The sequence below is a fragment of the Opisthocomus hoazin genome, chromosome 15 (genome assembly GCF_030867145.1).
Source record: "Opisthocomus hoazin isolate bOpiHoa1 chromosome 15, bOpiHoa1.hap1, whole genome shotgun sequence".
NCBI classification, from domain to species: domain Eukaryota; kingdom Metazoa; phylum Chordata; class Aves; order Opisthocomiformes; family Opisthocomidae; genus Opisthocomus; species Opisthocomus hoazin.
This window is the reverse complement of record NC_134428.1, coordinates 1292792-1317230: the sequence shown is the minus strand read 5'-3', so window position 1 is coordinate 1317230 and position 24439 is coordinate 1292792.

The following is a 24439-nucleotide window of genomic DNA, read 5'->3' as shown; positions in this document are numbered from 1 at the left end:
CTTCTCTTCTTCAGGCTGAACAAGCCCAGCTCCCTCAGTATCTCCTCATAGGAGAGATGCTCCAGTCCCCTCCTCATCCTCGTAGCCTTCCTCTGGACTCTCTCCAGTGATCAATCTCTAATACCCATGTTCCTTGATTGTATCATCAGGAGGGTGAATAAAGGATGAGAGTAAGAAGGATCAGCAGCATTTCAAAGTGTTGGCACACAAGTGGAGACCTTGCTGTGATCTTCCTCAGATTTATGCACCACCTGCATCTGCTGGAAAGACGTTGGACAGACCTTGTCTCACTGCAGGGCTGGCAGTCTGACCCTTGCTCACACACCCCAAATCTCCCTGAGATGCCCTGGGGTGTCTTTTATGGACCAGCTCTCAGGGGGAGTAGCTGTCCTGCAGGTCCTGCACTGTCCAGCCAGCTGTACACTCCAGTGGTGCTGGGCAGCTTTGGCATCTGAGGGAGCACTACAGGCCTGGAGTTGGCCATGAAGTTGGGCAGCTGCCCTGGAATAGGTTAGGCAGTGTAGGGATGTCCATGGGAAACCTTCGGTTCCACTTAGCGGAGATGCAGGAAATACAGCTGATGGAGAAGAGATTGACAGACGGAGCTCCCCCCGTGGCACATGGCTCAGTTTCATCAGATGAACACCTCCATCAACTGCCCTAAGCCTACTCCGTAGGTACAGGTTGAGTTGTCCTTAATATGATCACCTTCTATCATTTCAGTTGGCCAAAGGGACTCCCCACCAGCCTCCACGACAAGGCCCCAGATGCTGCCCCTCCCCTGCCAGGGCTGCCCAGCCCAGGCCTGTTTCTCTCTGGCCTTTGGGGACTGCAGCTTTTGTTCTTGTTGTGGAACCATCATTCATCATTGTGTTGCCATCTGCCATCCACTGCAGCATGCCCCTGCTGTGGAGCAAAGCCTTTCACACAAGGGGTCACATCTTTGGGTACCAGGTTTCCACGTGAAAATCTACCCTGTCCCTAGTGCCAAAACTGAAGAGCTGTAGCCCAAATGGACAACAAAGCCCACGGCCCAAGGTGCATGAAGAGCCATTGCAGAGCTGTGACATCAGTGGAACAAGAGCTGAGGTGGGGCAGGACAGCTCCCATGGCTCTTGTGGTGGATGGAGATACAACATTCTTGGAGTGACCAACAGGAAAAATGAGGAGCGGGGAATGCCCTGGGGGATTCCCAGGAAGTTCAGACATATGCAGGTCCTCTGTGAATCCCAGAGTACACAGTCCTTTTGACTCTGCTAAGCTGTGTGCTAGCTTTGTGAAATTATCACCTAGCACCCACATCTGTGCATACCTGCAATAAAGAAAATATTTGTGCTCTGAGTTTATCTTGGCTTACTGCACACCGGGTAAACAATCACACTTTTGGGACAACAATTTGAGGTCTAACATCTACAGTCTTCTGTTCTCGTTCCCTGTGGGAAGTGGCACCCCACTTTTCATGGTCACGAGAGCCAAGGCTGACTCTGGATTTCACATCCATGATCAGCTCTCCCTTCTGTGTGAGTAGTAGATGCGTATGACCATCACCATTTTTGATCAGTGTGGCAGCTGAGCTACAAAGATTAGTCTCCCAAACTTTGTTTTGACCAAGATCCTCCAGACACCTCCAGCACTGATTGCACGCTGTTGTGGTCACCTTCCAGGGAATGCCAAGGTGATTAAAGTCAGCAAAGGGACATTAATTCATTCTTTATCTCCCACCAGAGCATCACTCTTACCAGACTCTGCTCTGAACCTGACCCATAAGGGCTTACCCAAATTGTTCATCCCATAGAGGAGCTCCACACATCTAAGAAGCTCCTTCACACTGAGGACACCTCTCTTTCTGTCCTCTCACTCCTTCTTCTCTGTATTCACCCATCACAGCACACCAATCATGTCAGCTGTCCCAAATTTCCTCAGCTGTTCTTCCCTCCAAGTGGGACGAAGAGATAGCTTGGGGGGGTCCAGCTCGTCCTCTCTGTGTCTGAGGCTGAGGCCATTGGTGCATGGCTGGGCTGCAGCACCTCAGCTGTGGCCCATCTGGGCTGAGAGCAGACTTGCAGAAAGAAACCTGCTACCAATTGCCCAAGGCCTTGTGTGTGCAAAGGCTTTGCTTCAGAGCAGAGACATGCTGGAGGGGATGGCAGGTGGCAATGTAAAGGAGAAATGAGGTGCCCACCAAGAGAGCAAACCCTGCTTTTGGCAAGGCCAGGAGAGGGGTATGTTGTCTGCTGTGTTTCTGCAGCCCTGAGGGCCTGTGTTGGAGGTGAAGCTGACCTTAGGAAGGAAGGCTCTAATGGAGCTTGCAGTTACCAGCAGGCATCTTGGTCACCTCTGCAATCAAACATGTCACCAGGTGTCTGTGTCTGCACATCTTCCTCCTGCCCTCTACCTCCATGAATTAGCAGGGAGCTGAGACAAGGAGCTGCCATGCAGGCTGGTGCCCATCTGAATGACACAAGAGAAATCCCACCTCCTGTGGGTTTTGTGGTGAGCATGAGAGAGACCTGAGTCCTCTTCTAGGACTTCAAACCAAGGATGAGATGCCTTGAATGACCAGGCTGAATCCCTTCCTTCGGCAGGGGTAAAGGAGATCACTCCTTGTCACATTCTGGTTTTCCTTTGTGACGATGAGACAAGGAAAGAAGATTTTTGTTTCTAACCCTTTCTCTGAGAGTAGAAATGCCACTGTCGAAACCAAGTGTCTCTCCCCAGCTGAGGGAGGCAACATCAGTGATGCTTCAGCTTGTTTCACAGCAAGTTGTCCTGGAGACCAAAAGACATCTCAAGGGAGAACAGAGACGGTAGAGAAAGTAGTGCCTTGGGCTGGTCCTCTGCTGCTGAGCTGGGCTGGGCTCCTGGGATGGAGGGAGCTCATGGCAGCAGGCAGAGCTGCAGAGAGACAGCTCTGTCCAGGAGCAGCTCCTGTGCAAAGCACAGCAGGGCTGAGGGCACTGCCTGCAGGCAGTGAGGAGAGAGGAGTGAGGCAGAGAGAGGTTAAAGACAGCGTGGGGTGAGAGGATGCCGAGAGCTCAGAGGGGGAGAGAAATCTTTTCAGCCTTTCACACAGTAAGTCTCTGCATGAAGGACAATGTGTCTGCACTTTGTGGAAAGATCTCCTCAAGCTGGCACAACTCCCCGCCTATGGGATCCACCATGAGGAATATCACAGTTTCTCTGTTGTAGGAGGTGAGGATGTGCTGCAAAGCAGGGACTGCCTGCTGCACCCTCAGAGGGACAGGCCATGACAGCTGCCTTCTCCCAGGGACGACTGCAGGGTTGGGAAGGTGGATGTGCAGCCCGGGCTGCCCCAAGCTGTCCTTCAGAGCAGGGTCTGTGCACCCCAGGGGTTGTGTGCTGGGGCAGAGACTCTGCTGCCTGCCAGGGCCAGCATTCAGCCTGCCCAGGTAGCTCCTTGCAGAGTTGTGAGGAGAAACTATGGGTGGAAGGAGAAACCCCCAGGAAGGCAGGGCAGGGTCCTTCTGTGGTTGAGAAATCACCGCATGGGTCAGGGCTGCTCACAGATCCAGATCAGCCCAGGATATTTACCAGGGGATATGTGAAGTCAAAGGAGGGATGACTATGACAATCTCAAGCCACATGCCTGGTTCCCTCTGAGGAGCACAGGGGCAGAGAGCAATGACCTGGCAATGTTGGTGTCTGGAAAGTGCACAGCTAGGTGAAGGTAGCAGTGTCCTGAGTGCCCAGTTGCCTCTGCCTCTTTCATCTAGAGCCTCACTGTGTTTCTCCTTCTTGCTCTACTTGTCTGTGTTACTGAAGCTGTTCCCTTGCTCTCTCAGTCAGGCTCTCTGGGGATGGGAGTTTCAGCTGCAGAGTCAAGCTCTGATCTTGTGGGTCCTCCCGTGCAGGCGAATGAGGTGTGTCAGCTGTGTCTAAGCTGTGGGGCTGTGGGCAGTGAAGTCTGTGAGCCCAGAGAACAAGTAATTTTTCCCATAATCTGAATCCACCATTAGGACACATGGCTATCTTCTTGATGTGTCATTTCAAGATCTGAGCTGTCCTCAAGAATGCAAATCTTTCTCGTAACACAACTGCGTTATCTGAAAGCCCCAAAGGAGAGGTGCAGAGATGCTATGCCTGACCGAGGAAATGTTCTTGGGTTGGTGAACTGAGCTGCAGGTGTCCTTGACTAGAAGTGATGTGCTGAGATGTCAGGAAAGGGTGACATGTTAGGTGGTCTGCTGTGAATCCCTCTGCTCTCAGCTGTGTCTGGTGGCTTTTCAGGATAACGTGGGAGTGCGATCGCTCTCCATCTCAGAACAGTGCAAGCCCAGGGCAGCTGGGCAGCCCTGTTCTCCCTGAGCGCAGCTGAAATGCTGAGAGTTTCTGACATCCGAGAACATTCCCAAGGTGAGATGAGGGGAGCTGTTAAAAAATCACAAACTTTTCAAACTTCCTTCTACTATCTCAGTTCCTTAGGGCAGGGAGTGCAGGTGCTGGCCAGCCCTTTTGAGTAAGGAGCAGTTTCATCTGACAAACACCCAGACAGGTCCCTTCCTCCACCACGCCCATGAAACCCCATCTGTAGAGCAAGGCTGACTCCTTAACAGCCCGTGGGAAGAGGTCCTTCTCCTCACAGCACAGTCAGGGAGCAGCAACCAGAGATTCAGTCACAGAGCTGAAGTAAATTCTCACAGAAAGAGAAAAGAAGGTGTGTGTGTAGCAGGGGGAGGGTCTAATAGCAATGACTCATAGAAGAACCACCTGAACTGTCACTGCCTTTTACTCCTTGGACTGTGTTTCTATTTCCAGAGGGACAAAATGTCCAATGGCAGCACTGTCACTGATCTCATGCTCCTGGCATTCGCAGACACGTCGGAGATGCAGTTCTTGCACTTCTGGCTCTTCCTGGCCATCTACCTGGCTGCCTTCCTCAGCAATGGCCTCATCATCACTGTCATAGCCTGCGACCAACACCTCCACACCCCCATGTACTACTTCCTCCTCAACCTCTCTGTTCTTGACCTGGCCTCCATCTCTACCACTGTGCCCAAATCCATGGCCAATTCCATCTGGGACAACAGGGCCATTTCCTACTTGGGATGTGCTGCCCAGCTTTTTCTGTTTTCCTTCTTGCTCACAGCAGAGTGTTGTCTTCTGACGGTCATGGCCTATGACCGCTACGTTGCCATCTGCAGACCCCTGCACTACGGGACCCTCCTGGGCAGCAGAGCTTGTGTCCACATGGCAGCAGCTGCCTGGGGCAGTGCTTTGCTCAATTCTCTCCTGCACACTGTCAATACATTTTCCATACCCCTCTGCAAGGGCAATGCTGTGGACCAGTTCTTCTGTGAAATCCCACAGATCCTCAAGCTCTCCTGCTCACACTCCTACCTCAGGGAAGTTGGGCTTCTTGGGGTTAGTGTTTCTTTAGCTTCAGGGTGTTTTGTTTTCATTGTGCTGTCCTATGTGCAGATCTTCAGGGCCGTGCTGAGGATCCCCTCTGAGCAGGGACGGCACAAAGCCTTTTCCACGTGCCTCCCTCACCTGGTCATGGTCTCTCTGTTTAACAGCACTGCAGTGATTGCCTACCTGAAGCCTCCTTCCATCTCCTCGCCATCCCTGAACCTGGTAGTGTCATTCCTCTACTCAGTGGTTCCTCCGGCAGTGAACCCCGTCATCTACAGCATGAGGAACCAGGAGCTCAAAGATGCCCTGAAGAAGCTCATTCAATCAGGATTCTTTCAGAAGCAATAAGCTCCCCATGTCTCTTCACAAGTGATTTCCAATGTATCTAGGAGACCTCCTGTTCTTTGGGCATTTTATCTGTGACAATTCTATTTCTCCAGGAATGTCTGCATTCTCCCCACTTCTCCTGAGGCATGAATGAAGTCTGATGACCCAAGGGTCTTTAGACATTGGTGTGGCATGTAGGTACAGGTGGCCTCCCTGTTGAAACCTCTCTAATAAAAGGGGATTTTGTCAATGCCAGTGTCTGGAGTTTGGGCTCTTTTCCGAAAGCTGAGATCAGCGAGATGCTACATAATTTTCTTCCCAAGGCCGTGCTACTGTGCAAGGGTTCTCCATGGGATGAGGGGAGGTGGGCATGGGGCAATGTTTGTGGAAATGGCCTGTCCTGTGTCTCCAACGGTGAGTACCTAGTTCCAATGGAAATGGTGAATGACAAGTAGGGAAATCCCTGCACAGTCTCCTCGTGGCTTTCAGGTGCCACAACACACTTGCCCTCCAGAGTAGCATTGCCACTTCATGGTCTGGTGGGGAGCATGGGGAGGGAGAAAGAGAGACCAGACAGGCCAGCATGGCTGGGGCAGCAGGAGCAGCCTGAGGAGCCCCTTGGCCAGGAGTCTTGTGCTGGGGAGAGGGGCTGGCTCAGAGGGACATGCAATAGTTTTCAATAAGCATCTCTTAGAGACAAGAGGAGGGGACCGTGGGAGACACTGGTCTCTGTCTCCTCATGCTGTGGCTGGCCCTCAGCCCTGGGGCTGATGGGGAAGGCTGAGACCTCTCTCTGCTCCCCAGGAGCTCCTGTGCCCTTCATAGGGTCTGGGGCTGTGGGATGAGTGTTCAGAGTTCTAAAGCAGCCAATGGAGGGCAATTCTATGGGGACTATTCTCCTACACTGGGATGGTGAGAATGCAGGGGAGGTGGAGAAAGCTGGGGAAGGGCTGGCTTGGGCTGGGCAGGAAAGTGTCTGGGAGAGGAAAACACCCATGTAGAGCTCAGCTGTTTCAGTGTGCAGAGTGAGGACACCTAGGAGGGTGTGCGTGGTGCAGAGCCAGATGACACAGTGAAGGAAGCAAAGCTTGAAATGTGCAGAAGAGAGAGGCCCGACCTGTGCCATGTTCCCTGGGCACCCCATGGAAGCTGTCCCAGCACATTATTCCCTGACCATCCCCCACACTCCAGCACTTCCCATCTGTGGATAAAAGGGAGAAAATAACATGGAATAGCTCATGGATCAAGACAGAGACAGAGAGGTCAGTCACCATTTACTGTCACTGGCAAAGAAGAGTTAACCTGGGGAAAGGCAATTTCATTTATTGCCAGTTAAAATAGACTTGGATGGTGACAAATTATGTGTCATGTTTTAACCCCAACAACACTACAAACAATGTCCCATCCCCAGTCTTTTTTCGCCAGCTCAATTTACTCCACCGTTCCCAATGCTTCAACCCACGGTGACTGTGAGAGGTGCAGGCAGGATGGTGAATGGGGGGTTACTGTCAGTACAGAGCATCTCTGCCACTTTTTCTTCCTCACATTTTTTCCATTCTGAAGCACGGGTCCTCTGCACAGGATCCCACTGGATTTCAGGTCACGGCTATGTGTTGTGCTTTTCTTCCAATCTTACTTTTCTCATTTAAACTCACAAAATTGCAGACACGTTGCGTTTGGAAGGGACTTCTGGAGTTCAACTCCCCAGCTCAGGCAAGGTAAGCTAAAGCAGGTTTCTCAGCACCTTGTCTAGGTGGGTTTGGTGTACCTCCATGGATGGAGGCTCCGCAACCTCTCTGAGTAACCTGTTCCAGTGTTTGATCACCCTCACAGTGATAAAGTTTTTTCTGGACTTCAGATGGAATGTCATGTGTTTTTTTCTGTGTCCATCACCCCTTGTCGTCTCAGAGGGAACTACTGAGAAGAGTTTGGCTCCCTTGTCTTCATTCCTTCCCATCAGGTGTTTATACACACTAGTAAGGTCCCTCAGAGCAATTTTTTGCTCCAGACTCAGCAGTCCCAGTTCTCTCAGCCTTTCCCTCTATGAAAGACGCTGCTGTCCCTTAACGCACCTTATGGCTTTTTGCTGGACTTGCTTTTTTTAGGTCAACAACTTTATTTAACTAAGAAGCCTAGCACTGGACACATCACTCCAGAGATGTCCTCACCAGTGCTGACTAGAGGGGAAGGGTCACCCCACTCTATCTGCTGGCAATGTTTTTCCTAATGCAGCCCAGGAGGATGTTGACCTCTTCCAGGAGGGTGCATTGATAATGCCTGCTCAGGTTGCTGTTCTCCGGGACCCAAAGGTCCTTCTCCGAGGTGCTATCTCGCCATTCAGTCTCCAGCATGATGTGGACAGTGTGGCTGGGTCACATGCTGTCCTCCCCCAGGGACTCCCTCAGTGGCAGCTGATCCATGGAGATCAGCTCCATCTCTCTCACAAGTCCCACAGTGCTGCAGAGTCACCTGGGACAACAAAGCCCGCTCCTGCCAGGGCTGCCCAGCCCGGACCTGTTTCTCTCTGGCCTTGAGGTCTGCAGCTTTTGCTCTCGTTGTGGGAACCTCATTCTTCATTGTGTTGCCACCTGCCATCCACTCCAGCATGCTCTGCTGTGGAGCAAAGCCTTTCACACAAGGGGTCACATCTTTGGGTAAGGTTTCCATGTGTAAATTCTACCCTTGGCGCTGGTGCCACAGCTAAAGAGCTGCAGCCCAGATGTGCATCAAAGCCCATGGCCTGGGGTGCAGGAAGAGCCATCACAGAGCTGTGACCAGTGGAACAAGAGCTGAGGTGGGGCAGGACAGCTCCCATGGCTCTTGTGGTGGATGGAGATACAACATCCTTAGGAGAGACTGTCAGGGGAAATGAGGAGCCAGGGATGCGCTGGGTGATTTCAGGGCAGTTCAGATACATGCAGCTCCTCCATGGGACAGGCAACAGGTTAAGTGGGAGCTGCTGTGTGGGTCGAAGGAGAGGCTAGAAAGAAGGAGACTGTGGTAGGAGTTCTGTATGCTTTGACCAAACCCAGAAACAGAGCACTCACAAATTCACTTGCCCACTCTCCCACTACATCCCCAGCAGGGCAGGGAAGAAAATCAGAAGCACAAAATTAAAAAAATTTGAAAAGGAGAAGCAAAAGCTGAGCGAGCCAGCAAAGCAAAATGAGTAATTCATTCCCTCACTGCCATGGGTAGGCAGTGGTTTAGCCATTGCCAGGAAAGCAGGGCTTCATCATGTGTGTCAGGGACTCGGGACGACAAACACCATGATCATAAATGTTCCCCCTTCCTCCGTCTTTCCATGAGGTTTTTTTGGCTAAGCAAGACATCATGTGGAATGGAATATCCCTTTGGTCATTTAGGGTCAGCTGTCCCAGCTGTGCCCCTGCCAACTTCTTGTGTACCTCCAGCCTACTTGCTGGGCGGGCAGAGTGTGAGGAAGAGGAAGCTTTCATGCTTTACAGCGACTGCTCAGCAGTGTCTGAAGAGCTGGTGTGTTACCAGTGCTGCTTTAGTTACAAATCCAAAGCTGATCACCACATGGTCTGCTGTGAAGAGAACTAACTGCATCCCAGTCGGATCCAGGGTGAGGAGTTAGCAATGTCATATTTAAATAACCTGAGGAAATCTGTGAATCTCAGCTACTAGCTCTGATGGGGGACTCAGTCTCCTCAGTATTCACTGGCCAAGTGAGACAGCAGGATGCAAACAATCCAGGAGGTTTCTTGTGGTCTTTGTGGAAAAGTTCTTAGCACAGCTCCAAAATGGGCCACAAAGTCTGATGCTCACCTGCACGTGATACTGCCAAAAGAGGATGAGCTGGTCAGGGCTGTGAAGACCAGCATCAGCCTTGGCCATAGCGACCATGAAATTGTGGTCTCTCGGATCCCCAGCTAGGTGGAAGAGAGCAGAAGAGCACAGACCCTGCACATCAAGGAATGAGATGTAGGCCTACTGAGCGCACTGGCAAGTGGGATCCCATGCGTGCAGTGTCAGGGCCCTGAGAACATCCGTAGGCCTTCATGGCCCTGACCAGCCTCAACATGTGTACTGGCCTCCAAACATAGCCATAGACACAGCTTTGCCTGTCCATGGACTTCCTTGACTTGGGCTTGCAGACTCACTTCCCAGCTTCATTCTTGATCAGATATACAGATAAATGACACTGTGGACCTCCAAGTGCCAGATTCCAGATGATTCACAGAGGCCTCAGGCCTTTCTGCTTCCTTTCTTCCCACTGCTTGGTCTGCTTTTGGGAGGAGAGGAACAGGTGAGCTTTCTGGGTGCCAATGATTGAAAGTTGAGGGCACAACCATCACACGTGAAGTGACCTAAAGGCTGTGCTAGTTCCAAACTCTCATCTTCAGCTCCTTTCTTTGATGCCTTAAATCTTCCACAAAAGCCCCTTCCGCCTTGTTCTCCTTTTGCAATTAAGTTGCAAGCACCCAAGGAAGAACCTTGTTTTCATTTCTGGTATCAGCCTAAAGCATGCCATGGTGAGGAGATCCCAGGAAGCTTGTAGAAGGTGAATGTTCCCAGAATCCCAGGAGGCCTGCCATACCAATAGCTGTGTTCAGGGAGCTGCTCAAATGCATCATCTCCATTTCTGTAATGGGGTTTTAGATGCCTGGTTCATGTATAAACTCCCCCTATGGATGCTGATAGTTGCTGCGCAAGCTGCTCTGAACTCAGAGCTGGCCCTGCTTTGAGCTGAGCACTGGATTTGAGATGTCCTTAACTCCGTTCCACTCTGAGTAGTCCTGTGACATAGAGGCCCTCACCTCCAGCTTAATCCCTTCTTTTAGAGCATGTAGAAAGGCACAGTCATGGAAGTGTTTGGGGAAGAGACTGTTGGGGGCCTCTAGTGCAGCCTCCTGTCTGGCTGTGACATTGCAGAGCTGAAACATGAAGAGCTCGAAAGGTAGAGATCACAGCAATGCTCCTCCTAGTCTATTCTTTTTTTCCTAAGGCTCAAGCTAAATCTCCCAAGAGGCACTTTGTGACTGTTGCTTCTGTCATATCATTGGCCGCTGCAGAAGAGAGCTTGGCTCTATCGTCTCTCCAGGGAGCCATGTGGCCATATCCCTAGGTGTCTCAGGGTCCCCAAGGACAGAATTTACAACAGTCCAGCTTTGAAAGTACGTGTACTGACGGTCATGCTGAGTCACGGTGCTTCAAATATGACCGTAATTAAGCAGCTGCAGATAAGAAAAGAGTGCCAGTGTTCACGGAGTTCTAATCAAGGTAGAAAGCACCATGGTAATCATTGGAGAAAGAAGGGTCCAAACTCAGCAAATGCAATCAGCTCAGTTGGGAAATTGTAAAGGAGACTTGAATTTTTTCTTTTCTTTTACAATAGAAGGCTAAGTGATGGTTAAAGAGTAGGACTGGAGAGGTGGGAAGAGTGAAAAGGGAATGAAAGGGGAAGCAAAGGAAATCATCAGGACTGTTTTGAGGTTACCTGTCAAGCAGCCTTTCATCTGAGCAACACTGCCTGGAGCAGGACAAGAAAGCTGCAGCTGGTCTGGATATACTAACTTCTGACTTGGTCGTGGGGAGCTTGAGAACTTTCCCTACTGTTCTTAAGAGAAGACCAATAGGGGAAGGAACCCCAACATCATTTAGGTTTCCCATCTCCTTCATGGGAGTTGAGGAGCTCCATGCTCTGTCTTCATGCTCACATCAGAACCAGCTGTGGAGTCAGACCATGTTGCTCAAGGCTTGATTCAGTGGTAGCTGGATAGCTTCCATAGACAGAGATGGCACAACGCCTCTGGAAGACCTGCTGCAATGCTTGGATGCCCTCATGGAGATAAATATTATCCTTATCTTTATCCTGAACCTGCCTTAGTTCCACAAGTTACTATTGTCTGTTATCCTCCTGCCAAGCACCACCATGACAAGACTGGCTCCATCTTCCTGAAATCTTCCCCATGGTGACAGACAGGTCGCTCTGAAATTCTTGAGACCTTCCATTCTCCAGGCTAAAAAAGGCCCTCACCCTCAGTTTCTCCTCCCAGAAAAGTGCTTCAGCCCCTGAGCACCTTGGCGGCCGTGCACTGAACTCACTCCCAGCTATCAAGAACTTCCCTGCTGTGGTGGGTTGACTCTGGCCAATAGCCTAGCAGCCACTCAGTTGCTCACTCTTTCCTTCCCTTCCCCAGTGCGACAGGCCAGAGAAGAGGAAGAAATAAAGTGTGAAAAGTTTCAGGTCAAGATAATAATACTTTAATAGGGGAAGAAAAGAGCCTAAAAAGACCTCACCATGTGAGAAAAAGACCATCCTTCACCACCTCCCACAAGCAGACTGATGCTCTTCCACTCTCCGAGCAGCAGATTCCTTGAACACTAAAAACCTCCACATCCTTCTTCCTCTGTCCCAAGTTTTTATTCCTCAGCGTGAGGCCATACAGTATGGAATATCCCTATGGTCAGTTTTGATCAGTGGTCCTTGCTGTGTCCCCTCTCAACTTCTTTCCAGCTGCCCACTTACTCACTGGGAGGGAGCAGAATGAGAAACCGAGCAGGCCTTGACACTGGGCAGACATGGAAGAGCAATAGCCAAGACACTGACGTGGTACGAGCACTGACTTTTCTTGACTCCAACAGGTGTAGGAAATGGCCATCCTTCAGGACATCTGCTTGTCTGGTCCAGAAGAGAAGCCATTCTGGGCTGGCCTTTATATCTTAGGATAGTAAGACCTGCAGCCCATGGAGGACCACAGTGGAGCAGGCTCCTAGCAGGAACTGCTGCCCATGGAGAAAAGCCCATGCAGGAGCAGGTTTTCTGGCAGGAAAAAGCCCATGAAGGACCAGGTTTTCTGGCAGGGGACCCACGCTGGAGCAGTCATTCCTGAAGGAGTGTACCCTGTGGAAAGGATCCACTATGGAGCAGTTTGTGGAGAACTTCAGCCGGTGGGAAGGACCCACAATGGAGAATTTCAGAAACAGAGAGTTATGAACGGACTGCACCTCCCATTCCACATCCTCCCTATGACACTTTGGTGTTAGCAGTTAAGAGTGAAGTTGAGCTTGGGAAGAAATACGTGAGGAGTCAAGGATAATTCCCTCTGCTGCCCCACAATGCCCCAGTATGTCCCACTGACTTCCAGGTAGGGTATGATTCCTTCACCACTGCTCTCTCAGCCTGATGGTCCAACTGTTTTTTAACCCTTTCTTTGTCAACCCATCCAGACTGTAATAGCCTAACCTGGGAAAAAGGACATTGAGGGAGACCATGTCAGAAGGGTCAAAAATGGCATCTGCTGTTCTACTGTTCTTTACTCATGCACAAATGCCGATACTTCATCATGATGGTAATCAGGTTTCAGAGGCATGAATGACCCATCATCAATCCGTGCTGACTGCTTTCAGACACGTTCTTGTTTTTTAGGTGCACAGAAATGCCAAAGTGACCTTGTACAGCCTGGGGTTCCCTGGGTTGACTTTCTGAGCTCTTTCAACAACAGGCGCAACATTACCTTGTACTTACTCACAAGAGCCCTCGACCAATGCCAGGAAGCTTTGAAAGGGATATTCCAAAGAAATGTCGATCTCTCCCTATATCTTCATTACAGCTATTTTACCTGCTAAATAGTGTATTGAATTTCTCTAAATTTCATATAATTTCATCTGTCTTGACTATTTCTAAAGTAATTTTTTGAAGATGGAGGCTGCCTAGACAAAGGCCCTTTCCATTATTGTCCAGTTTTCTCCTCCCTTTACTCTTTGTTCATTCAGATTCCTGTCACCTATCGAACTGCTCTTTTGACATCAGGGAGTTAAAAGTTTGCCTGCCTTTCAACAGTCTCATTGTCTCCTTAGCCAACACTTTAATTATATTTGTAACTATTTTTTTCCTCTACCTATCTACAATATTTCTCATAAGATTATGCCTTACAGGAAGGAAACCTCATTAGAAGTAGCTTGTAATTACCGCACGTTTGCGCTGTGTGTTTTGTTTGTTGAACTTGATTTTGCTTTAATTTTTTCTTTTCTTGCAAATAGCAAAGCTCCTGCTGTGCCTGTGTGCAGCCAGCTCTCTATGGAGAGGAGGTGGGAGATGGTGCAATGGAGCTGTAACATCCAGCTACAGAGATCAGTGGAGAAGTCTGATGCAAAGAGCAGTGACACAAGTCCCAGGTGGCCAATGAGAGAAACAATAGGACTGGGGAGGTGAGGAGCAAATTTGTCCACACAGTGTCAGACCTCAAGGGACTGCTTCTCCTACCTGTCCAGCCCTCCTGAGGAGACACCATGGATTAGTGTCACTTGGAAAATTTTTCTACCACTAATTCTGTAGACTGAAGAGCAGTTAAAAATATCCCTTAAAATATAAACAATATTATTTTTAGGCACAGTATGACATCTTTCTCCTTACCTACACATGAAAAAAAATCCAATTAGTTGTACAAGTCTTGAAGAATTGAAGAAATTTACAGGAGCTTGTTAGCTTAGCACCTTCTGTATTTTAATGAGTCCCATGGGGTATTTGGTGTTGAATCCATGAACCTCAGATACTGAGAGGAGGTCAAAAAAAATGATCAGGAAGACAGAAGCAAGACTGAATGTACCTGGAAGCATTGATTGGCCCCACTGGGGGCCATTACTGACAAAGCCTCCCCAGGGACTCCTTAGAGCAGAGAATTGGAGGCCACGATTGCAGGTAGGCAAGGGCACTGTGCAGGTGGCTGCAATGCTGAGAAAAAAATTGGTCTGCTTTATGAAGCAGAAAGGCCAAGGCCTGAGCCCCAGGCCCTGGGAAGGCAGATGCTGTCCCTCACCTGTGGCTCAGGGCTCTTCTTGGGGACAGTTGAATGTGTGGGTGAGCAATGACAATTGCAGGAAAATTCTGCGACACTTCTTAGCCTCCCTAAGAAGACGCGATGATGGAACACAGTTCAGAGCCTTTAAAGAAAATTTCTTCTGGTAGTGATCAGTGTTAGAGGCAACTGCCATATCGCAGCCAAGGGGACAAAGCCCTTGGTCCTGTTGAAACTGTTAGCCCTGCCAGACTCCTTAGCCATATTTACTGCAGGCTGTCCTACACCGTCCCATGCCCGCACTTCTTTCCATTCAGCCTGTAGTCACACATCTTTACTTTCTACACAGCACTCACACCAGCATTTCCACGCCTTCACTGATATCTCTCTACACTCACTGGCTTTTCTCTGAATTTCGAATACATGGTCTGATTCAGTCTCCCTCCACAACAAGGATACCCTTAGAGGGAGACTTTGTAGTCTTCACCTCTAGTCTGAACCTTCCAAGCAGCATTTGGTGAAGGTTTCCTTGCCTTCTCACTACCAGGAAAAGATCCATTATCTCTGAAACAACCCTTCAGGCAAATGCAGGCTACTACTTTAGTGCCCTCAGCCTCCACAAGACTAAAGAAGCCCAGGTCTCTCAGCCTCTCCACAGAGGCTGTAAAACCCATCCTGGCAGATCTCCTCTAGAACCTTTGTTGTTCCTCCCCATTATTCGAGAATAGGGAGCCTCACATGCAGACATACTGGTCCAGATATGGCTACACCAGTATTGAGTCAAGAGCGGTGAGAAGTCCCCGCTCTTGTTGGCGACGCTCCTCCTAATGCAGCCCTGTACGCTGTTGGCCTTATTCACTCCGAGCACATACCACTTCGCTCATATGGCATCCCTTGGAATGCCCAGACCCTTCTCCTCAGGGTCACTCCTGAGCTGTTCAGGTCCCCACCTGCCCACAGTATTTTGAGTTATTCTCCCCTTTCAAATGATTTCCACGTTCTTGTACAACTTCATCAGGCTTCTACTGCCAAATCTAAAAGATTCTCAAAATCGCCCTCGGAGTGAAACTCTTATTTAAAAACTTTTAATGTGTGTGTACCAGATTTGTGGTGCCTCTGAGAAGACAGCAGAATGAGGAATTGCGGGACACTACTGATAAAAGAAGGAGATAGCTCTTCAATGGAATTGTTGACCAAGGGAGGAATTGCCATGTTGACAAGATTGGAAACACCAAATGAAGGTGCAAAGGAAGCCAAACTAAGGCCAGGGAGGAAGGGGTAAATAGAGATGAGCTGTTTGCGTGGGAGCGTACAAGGATGGTCAAGGAGAAGAAGGTGTGAGTGAGACACAGCTGAAGCCAGGACAGTATCCACCCCTTTTTGTATAAAATACAAATAGTATAAAATCTACATCACACTCAGATCCCACACTTTCCAATTAATTACCACCACTTTTCCTGTCTTCTGATTTACACACAGAGATAGCGTTCCTTACCAGATGGGGCATGCCTCTAAAGTGGTAGTTGAGTTCACTTAGCCCAGGACTTTGGTCTCCATCTGTCAATAACAATCTTTCAGGGCAGGAGAGATGGTGTGTGCTGTTGGATGGTCACATGCTGCATGTGGGATGATAATAGAAGATTGGCAAGGAAGATTGTAAACACACTCAAATGACTTGCATCTGGGGTGTGAAAAACACATATAGCATACTAATCATTGTTTAGTCTTGTGTGCTCAGCAAGTAGAAGGTCTGTGTTTGGATAACATAGGCCTGTGATAGACTCCAAGGCAATCTGTCGAACACACCTGAGATTCCTGCCCTGATGCAGGAAGGATCAAAGCACAGTGGAAAGTTATGTCTGGATGAATCCCTGAAATATTAGGGCAAAAGCAGCAGGTTCAGTAGCTCCCACTTTTTCTCTAGCAAGGACTGATCTCTACATATGGTTCCACAGACCCACTGAGCAGGCACCGCACAGGACAGTGTGCATCCAGAGTGGGGAACAAGTCCCCTGAAACGAAGCCCACAGCAGTCCTCGGTGTGTGTTGTCCCGTGGCCTTGCTGTTAGGCAGCTGCTCCAAGCTCCTGGAGAGGCTGTGTTCTATGTAGAGCTTCACAGCCTTGCTCCAGGGTCTGCCAGGATGTATGCCAAAAGAGAGGCCCAGCAGGAGGGTGGAGACATCTCTACAGCAAAACTTACCTAGAAACCTGTGCTGAGCGGCCAGTGATTGAAATGGCCAGTGAGAAATGGCCAGTGGCTGAGTGGTGACAAAGGCCCCTGGGCCACCTTCCTAGTCTGTCTGTGCCACCAGGGGCACAGACCAGTCTCCTCTCTCCTGTACCTGCATGGCTTTGAGCCCTGCCATAAGCCCTGGCTCTGCACCTCAACCCCCCTGGTGTCAGTCTTCCCCCTGCATGGTCACGCAGCACGAGTTATGCACTGATGGTGCATAACTCGTGACTCTGCTAAGCAGCATGCTAGCTTTGTGGAATTATCACCTAGCACCCACATCTGTGCAAATCTGCAAGAAAGACAACACCTCTGCTCTGTGTGTATATTGGCGTACTGTGCACTGCGTAAATGACCACACTTTTGGGAGAACAATCTGAGGTCTAACATTTACACTCTTTTATTGTTGATCCCCTTGGGAGGTCAGACCCCACTATTTCATGGTCACGACAGTCAAGACTGACACTGGTTTTAACATCCATGATTAACTCTCCCTTCTTTGTGTGCAGCAGATGCATGTCAACAGCACCATTGTTGAGCAATCTGTAAGTTGACCTATAAAGACCTGTGTCCCAAGCTGGGTCTTGAGCAAGAGCCTCCAGAAACCTCCTGGACTGATTGCACGCTGTTGTGGTCCCCTTCCAGGGAATGCCAAGGTGATTAAAGTCAGCAAAGGGACAATAATTCATTCTCTATCTCCCACCACATGTCACCCTTACCAGTCTCTTCTCTGACCCGGACCCGTAAGGGCTCACACAGCTTGTTCATGCCATAGAGGAGCTCCAGACATCTGAGCAGCTCCTTCACACTCAAGACAGCTCCCTCCTGATCATTCTGGCCTGTCTCCTCATCCTGTACCCACCCATCACAGCACCCTAATCATGTCAGCTGTCCCAAATTGCCTCAGCTGTTCTTCCCTCCAAGTGGCATGAAGTGATGCCCTGGGGGACTCCAGCTCCTCCCATCTGTGCCCCAGGCTGAGGCCATTGGTGCTTGTCTGGGCTGCAGCACCTCAGCTGTGGCCAGTCTGGGCTGAGAGCGGACTGGCAAAAAGAAACCTGCTACCAAGTGCCCAAGGCCTTGTGTGTGCAAAGGCTTTGCTTCAGAGCAGAGACATGCTGGAGAGGGTGGCAGGTGGCAATGTAAAGGAGAAATGAGGTTCCCACCAAGACAGCAAGACAACTTTCGTCAAGGCCAGGAGAGGGTTTTGCTGTCTGCTGTGTCTCTGCAGCCCTGAAAGCCTGAGGTGGAGTGGAAGCTGATCTGAGGAAGGAAGAGGTGATGTTGAAAATGTCCTTGGGTGTGGACATCTTGTGATCCAGGCACACTGTGAAAATCATTGACCTGATCCATGACTGTATGATCAAGCAAATAGTTAAATAATGGGGGGGAGAAGAACCAGCACAGTTTAAGAGGGAATGCCCTCAAGAGGAGACCCTGCTGTGATATGCTTGGTATTCACGCTCTGCCCTGTGTCCACTGGGTAGAGAAGGGACAGCTTGGCGTCCCTGCAGTGATGGGATTCCGTCACTGCCCAAAGGCACCGAAGCTGTGTGAGATGCCCTGGGTGGTGCCTGTCACACAACGAGTCTGAGTGGGGATGGGGTTCCTGTACAGGACCTGTGCTGTCCATGTCAGGTGCACGCAGTTGTCCTGGAGATCCCTGGCACCTTCCTATAGTCATAGATGTCTGTAAATGTAAAACAAATGAAGATTCATCTGCCCTGAATGAGGTTAGGCAATGAAGGGATGCGCAGGAGACAAATGCCGTCATAGTGTTAAGGCCATGTGGACAATACAGCTGATGGAGAACAGAAAGCAAGAGACGTAGCTCTTCCTGTGCCACAGGACTCAATTTGGTCAGGATGATTACATCCACCAGCAGCCCTGAACATAAGGAATAGTTACAGGATCAGTTGTCTTAAACGTGGGCATTTTCTGTCATTTCAGTCTGTCAAAAGCATTTCCCACCAGCCTCCAGGAAGGTGCCCTCAGACACTGCCCTGTCTCTATGAACTGCTCCGTTAGAGCTTGCAGTGACCAGCAAGCATCTTGGCCACCTCTGGAACCAAACCTGTCACCAGGTGTCTGTGTCTGAACATCTTCCTGCCCTCCACCTCGTATAATTAGCAAGGGAGCTGAGACAAGCAGCTTCCATGCAGGAGAATTCTTTGGTGCCCATCTGAACTGAGGCAAGAGGAATCCCACCTCCAGTGTGTTTTATGGTGTGCATGAGAGAGGCCTGAGTCCTCAGGACTTCAAACTCAGGATGAGATGCCTCGAATGACTAGGCTGAATACCTTCCCTCAGCAGGGGCAAAGGAGATTTCTCCCTGTAGCTTTCTGGTTGTCCTGTCTTGTGATGGGGCAAGGAAAGGTGATTTTTGTTTCTAACTCTTTCTCTGAGAGGAGAATTGACGCTGTTGAAACTGAGTGTCTCTCCCTAGCTGAGGGAGGCAACAGGAGTGATTGCTTCAGCCTGTTTCACAGCAAGTTGTCCTGGAGAGCAAAGGACACCTCAAGAGAGCCCAGAGGCGACTGAGAAAGAGCTGCCTTGTGCTGGTCCTCTGCTGCTGAGCTGGGCTGGGCTGGGCTCCTCAGAGGGAGAGAGCTGAGAGCAACCAGGCAGCGCTGCAGAGACAGCTGTGCCCAGGAGCAGCTCCTCTGCAAAGCCCAGCAGGGCTGAGGGCACTGCCTGCAGGCAGCGAGGGGAGAGGAGCGAGGCAGAGAGAGGTTAAAGGCAGCATGGGGTGGGAGGATGCTGAGAGCTCACTACAGGAGGAATGCTCACAACCCATGAAATGGTCAGTCCCTGTAGGCAGGGCAGTAAATCGGCAGCTGCTGGAGGGATCTCCAAAAGAGGATTGTCACAGCTTCTCAAGCCTAGAGGAGGAAGTCTGGTTCCAGAGAAGTTTTTTCCCTGCCGTACCATCAGATGAGCAGGGCATGCTGACTGCTTTCTCTGGGAATTACTGGTAGGACTTTAAGCCAGGTGTGCAGTCAGTGGTGCCCAGAGCTATCCTTCAGAGCAGGTCCCTTTACCGCAGAAGTCTGTGTGCCGGGGTCAGTGCTCAGCCTGCCCGGGGAGCTCCTGATGGTGCTGTGGGGAGGATCTGTGGGTGGAAGAAGCCATATGCCTCTCCAGCGTCCCTCTCTTCTCCCTGAGTGCAGCAGAAATGCTGAAGGTGTCTGAACTCCAAGAAAACTCCCCAGGTAAGCTGGGGGAGCTTTATTAACCCCAAACCTCTCCAACTTTTCTCTGTTATTGCCGTTCCTTAGCACTGAGAATGCAGAGGCTGACAAGGTGATTTTCTGTGAGGAATGGTTTCATCTGACCAAGTCGGACACCATGACCGACCCCGGACACCACTGCTCCCATGAGCTCCTTGCTGCATAGCAGGGCAGACTCCTCGAGAGGCAGAGGACAAAGGTCCTGCTCCTTACAGTACCTTCAGCCAGCACCAACCAGACCTTGAACAAGGAAGCTGAAGAATGTTCTCATTGACAATGAATGGAAAATGCTCTGAAGTTTAGCAGGGTTAAAGTTCTAGGAGTATGGCTTTGCATTTCCAATGAGAATTCTCCCCTAACACTTTATTGATTCTTCCTCTAAGGACAGGATCCCATGCCCACAGGAAACATCTGTCCAAAGGCAGATCCATCATCTGCTTCCTCCTCCTGGCGTTTGCAGACACGCGGGAGCTGCAGCTCTTGACCTTCTGGCTCTTCCTGGGCATCTACCTGGCTGCCCTCCTCAGCAACGGCCTCATCATCACTGCCATAGCCTGCGACCACCGCCTCCACACCCCCATGTACTTCTTCCTTCTCAACCTCTCTGTCCTCGACCTTAGCTATATCTCCACCACTGTCCCCAAATCCATGGCCAGTTCCCTCTGGGACAACAGGGACATCTCCTATTCAGGATGTGCTGCCCAGGTCTTTCTGTTTTCCTTCTTGTTAGTAACAGAGTGTTGTCTTCTGACCGTCATGGCCTATGACCGCTACGTTGCCATCTGCAGACCCTTGCACTACGGGACCCTCCTGGGCAGCAGAGCTTGTGTCCACATGACAGCAGCTGCCTGGAGCAGTGCTTTTATCAATGCTCTCCTGCACACTGCCAATACATTTTCCATACCCCTCTGCAAGGGCAATGCTGTGGACCAGTTCTTATGTGAAATCCCACAGATCCTCAAACTCTCCTGCTCACATTCCTACCTCAGGGAAGTTGGGCTTCTTGGGGTTAGTGTTTCTTTAGCTTCAGGGTGTTTTGTTTTCATTGTGCTGTCCTACGTGCAGATCTTCAGGGCTGTGCTGAGGATCCCCTCTGAGCAGGGACGGCATAAAGCCTTTTCCACATGCCTCCCTCACCTGGCCGTGGTCTCCCTGTTTCTCAGCACTGTCATGATTTGCTATCTGAAGCCCTCATCCTTCTCTTCCCCATCCTTGGACATGTTGTTGGCTGTTCTGTACTCGGAGGTTCCATCAATATTGAACCCTCTCATCTATAGCATGAGGAATCAAGAGCTCAAAGATGCACTGAAGAAACTTATTCAGTCAGTAGTCTTTCAGCAACAATAAGCTGCCCATGTCTATTTATAACTGGTTTTCTTTGTATCTGGGAGTCTCTGTGGTCCTGCCACCACCCAGATCACTAGGACACAGGAGATTAAGATCCATTGTGTAGTTATATTGCATACAAGTGCTGTGATGAGAGTATCAGGCACTCTTTGGTCACACCTAGATCATCTGCTGTTTGAATGACACACCAGGAGAAGTTCTGAGTGCTCTGGAAAGAACTGACACTGTGTTGTTATCTTGGTCACTAGAGCAGTAGCCTGGAGATGGGGTGGCCAGACACCCCCTGGTCACACTTTGGCCATCCGCTGCCTCATCTCTCTGCCAGAATGACTCAGCACGAATTCTGGCCAGAATGGCAAGTATTGACCGAAGAAAATCATCTCAAGATCCCATAAACCAATATCCAAAGGTGAGACCCTTTGAGCTCTCTGGGTCCACAGCAGGCTGTGTGACCCAGTATCTCCCCATGAGCTGGGACATCTCTCAGGGTAGATTTAACAAGGATTGAATGATTGTCCGTCGATGATTTCACAAGGACTCAAAGGCCTGATTTGGCACACTTCACTGACTGTCCTGTGATGAATGCCAGCACATAAGTTGGAGTATATCCATGAAAGTCACAAGAAGGGCAGTTTTAACCACAGGTTAACCTCTCGCTCTGCGTGTGGAACTGTGTACGTGATTTGGTTCAGAACCATTTCCCTGTCTGTGTGCAATATGATTCAGAATTCTTTGTCTGCTCATAAGCGTGATTTAACTTTCATCTGTGTGTACAACCCTAAATCACTATTACAGCTGTGCTTTCATTGAATCACTCTGTTAATTTGGCTGATGATTAAGTGTTGTTAATAATTCTACAATGTAATCTTGTGATCTACCTCAAAAATATGAATAAATCCTAAATTGCTGCTAAATCAAAGCGGTGTAACAAATTCCTATTCTAAACAAACACCTGTGGATTGGTATTCAATCTTTGGTAATTCTGTTTATTTCAGGAATGTCAGCATGCACTCAGCTTTTCCAGAGGCATGAACACCGTCTGTTTGACTCAAAGGTCTTTGCCCATGTGTCTGGCACCACGGTACAGCTGGCCTTCCCTGTCACATCTCTTTGATAAAAGGGCACATCCTCATTGCTGGTGTCCAGAAGCTGGGCTATTCTGAAGCTGAGGTCAGGATCAGGCTGAAGAAATTGACCCCATGAAGCCTTACTTGGGTTCTCCATGGGATGAGGAGGGCATGGGACAATATGGTAAAGAATGGGACCGGAGTGAGCTTTCACTGGTGGCCTCCCTATTTGGCCAATTCCAGCACTGGCCACTCACCACCACAGGTTTTTGGGTGAGTTTTGCTGTGCAGCCATTTCCCTCCTCCTGCTACTGTGCTTCATGCCTGCAGGAAGGGAATGGCCATCCATGCTCAACCTCTCTCTTTGTCCAGTTGCTGGTAGACCCCAAACAGGGATGTGTTAGAAACACCACATGGGATGCCGATAGAGCTGGGTAGGTTGCAGGACTAAGTGGAGGCTGTCTCCTGTAGGAGGAACAGCAAGGGCCCAAAGCACAGAGGGTTGTCTTGGGGATCATGCAAGAGAAACTGCTCCGCTTACTGAATGCACCTTTTCCCATACTGTGACTGAACAGTGGGACTGGGGAACTGTGTGTTGTACAGAGGGCCGGGCTGGAACAGGCCAGGGCAGTGACAGGGATCACAAAGAAGTTCCCATGGAGTGGTCACCTGGAGTTATTGGCTGCAAGACAGGTAAAGAGCAAAGAGAAGAGCTTAAATTGCCGTGTTAGAAACCAAGGTTGAATAAGGGAAATGCAGGGCTCCTGCTGGATGGGGACGGGTAGTTAGTAACAGAAGACAACAATGGGGCTGATGGACTCAATGCCTTCTTTGCCTGAGTCTTTCCTGAAAAGGTCTCCCAGGCCTCTATGCTCACGGAAGGAGCTGAAGGACGAGAGAACCTATTGGCATGAAGCTCAGGAAATGCCAGCAGGATAAATGCCAGTTTCTGCCCCTGCAGGGGATTCACCTCAGCAATGCAATAGGCTGGGGGTTGCGTGGCTGGGGGCAGCCCTCTGGGAAATTTTGTGGTGGTCAGGGAGCTGGACAGGAGGCAGTCATGTGGCCTGGCAGCAAGGGAGGCCACCCAGATCCTGGGTTGCACAACCAGGAGCGTGGCCAGGAGATCCAGGGAAGGGATACTCTGCAATGCTCCATCCAGATTTCAGATCTCCAATTCAGGGGCAATTTTTGTAAGGTGGAGGGCCCTTAGGAGAGCTAGGGACTGGAGAACTTTGCCTTTGAGGAGGGTAGGCTGAGGGAACTGGGCTTGTCCAAAAGACATTGGGTGGAAGGTGAAAGAGGAGAGGTACAGCCAGGACAGAAGGAGAACTTTTTTCCCCACGATCTCAGCCCAGTGCTGGAACAGGTCACCCAGAGAGGTCGGGCAGTCACCCTCCTTGTCGCTTTTCAAACCCAGGCTGAATCAAGCCTTGAATAAGTTGGTCTGACTGTGTTTCTGACAGGTTGCACTGCAGACTTCCTGAGGGCCCTTCAACCTCGGTTCCCTTGTGATCCTATGATGCTGAGCCCTGGGCATAGAGGATATTTGTGGGGCATGAATCCTCCTGTGCTGTAAGTGACCATCTAAACCAATATCTAATCGAGTGAAGTGGCAAGAAAGGAAAAGTAGTGCCTTGGGGTCTATGTGGACAACCCTACTCCTCACCTCCCCAAGCCCACCAGTTCCCTCATAAGTCTCCTGGGACTTGCATCACTTCTCCTCACATCAGACTTCTCCACTGAGCTCTGCAGCTGCATGGCACAGCTCCTTTGCACCAGCTGCCACCCGCTTTCCTTCAAGAACTGGGCTGCACACAGGCACAGAAAGGTTTCTCTTCCTTTCCAACAAACAAAAGTGAAACAGGATACAATTTAATCAACTTTAAAACTCTCTCCTCAGCTCTATGCTAAGTCCAAGCAGCATCTAATGTGGTCCATGTTTCACAAGGGATTTCCATGAAAGAACAGTTTTAGACAGAGACATAAGAAAGGAGAGATACAAAGGCAATGAAGGTCTTGACTGTTCATTAGCCTTAAGAAAGATGAGGCAACTGTCTCTCTGCCTGAACCTTGAAGCAGAAACCAGATAGTGGAGA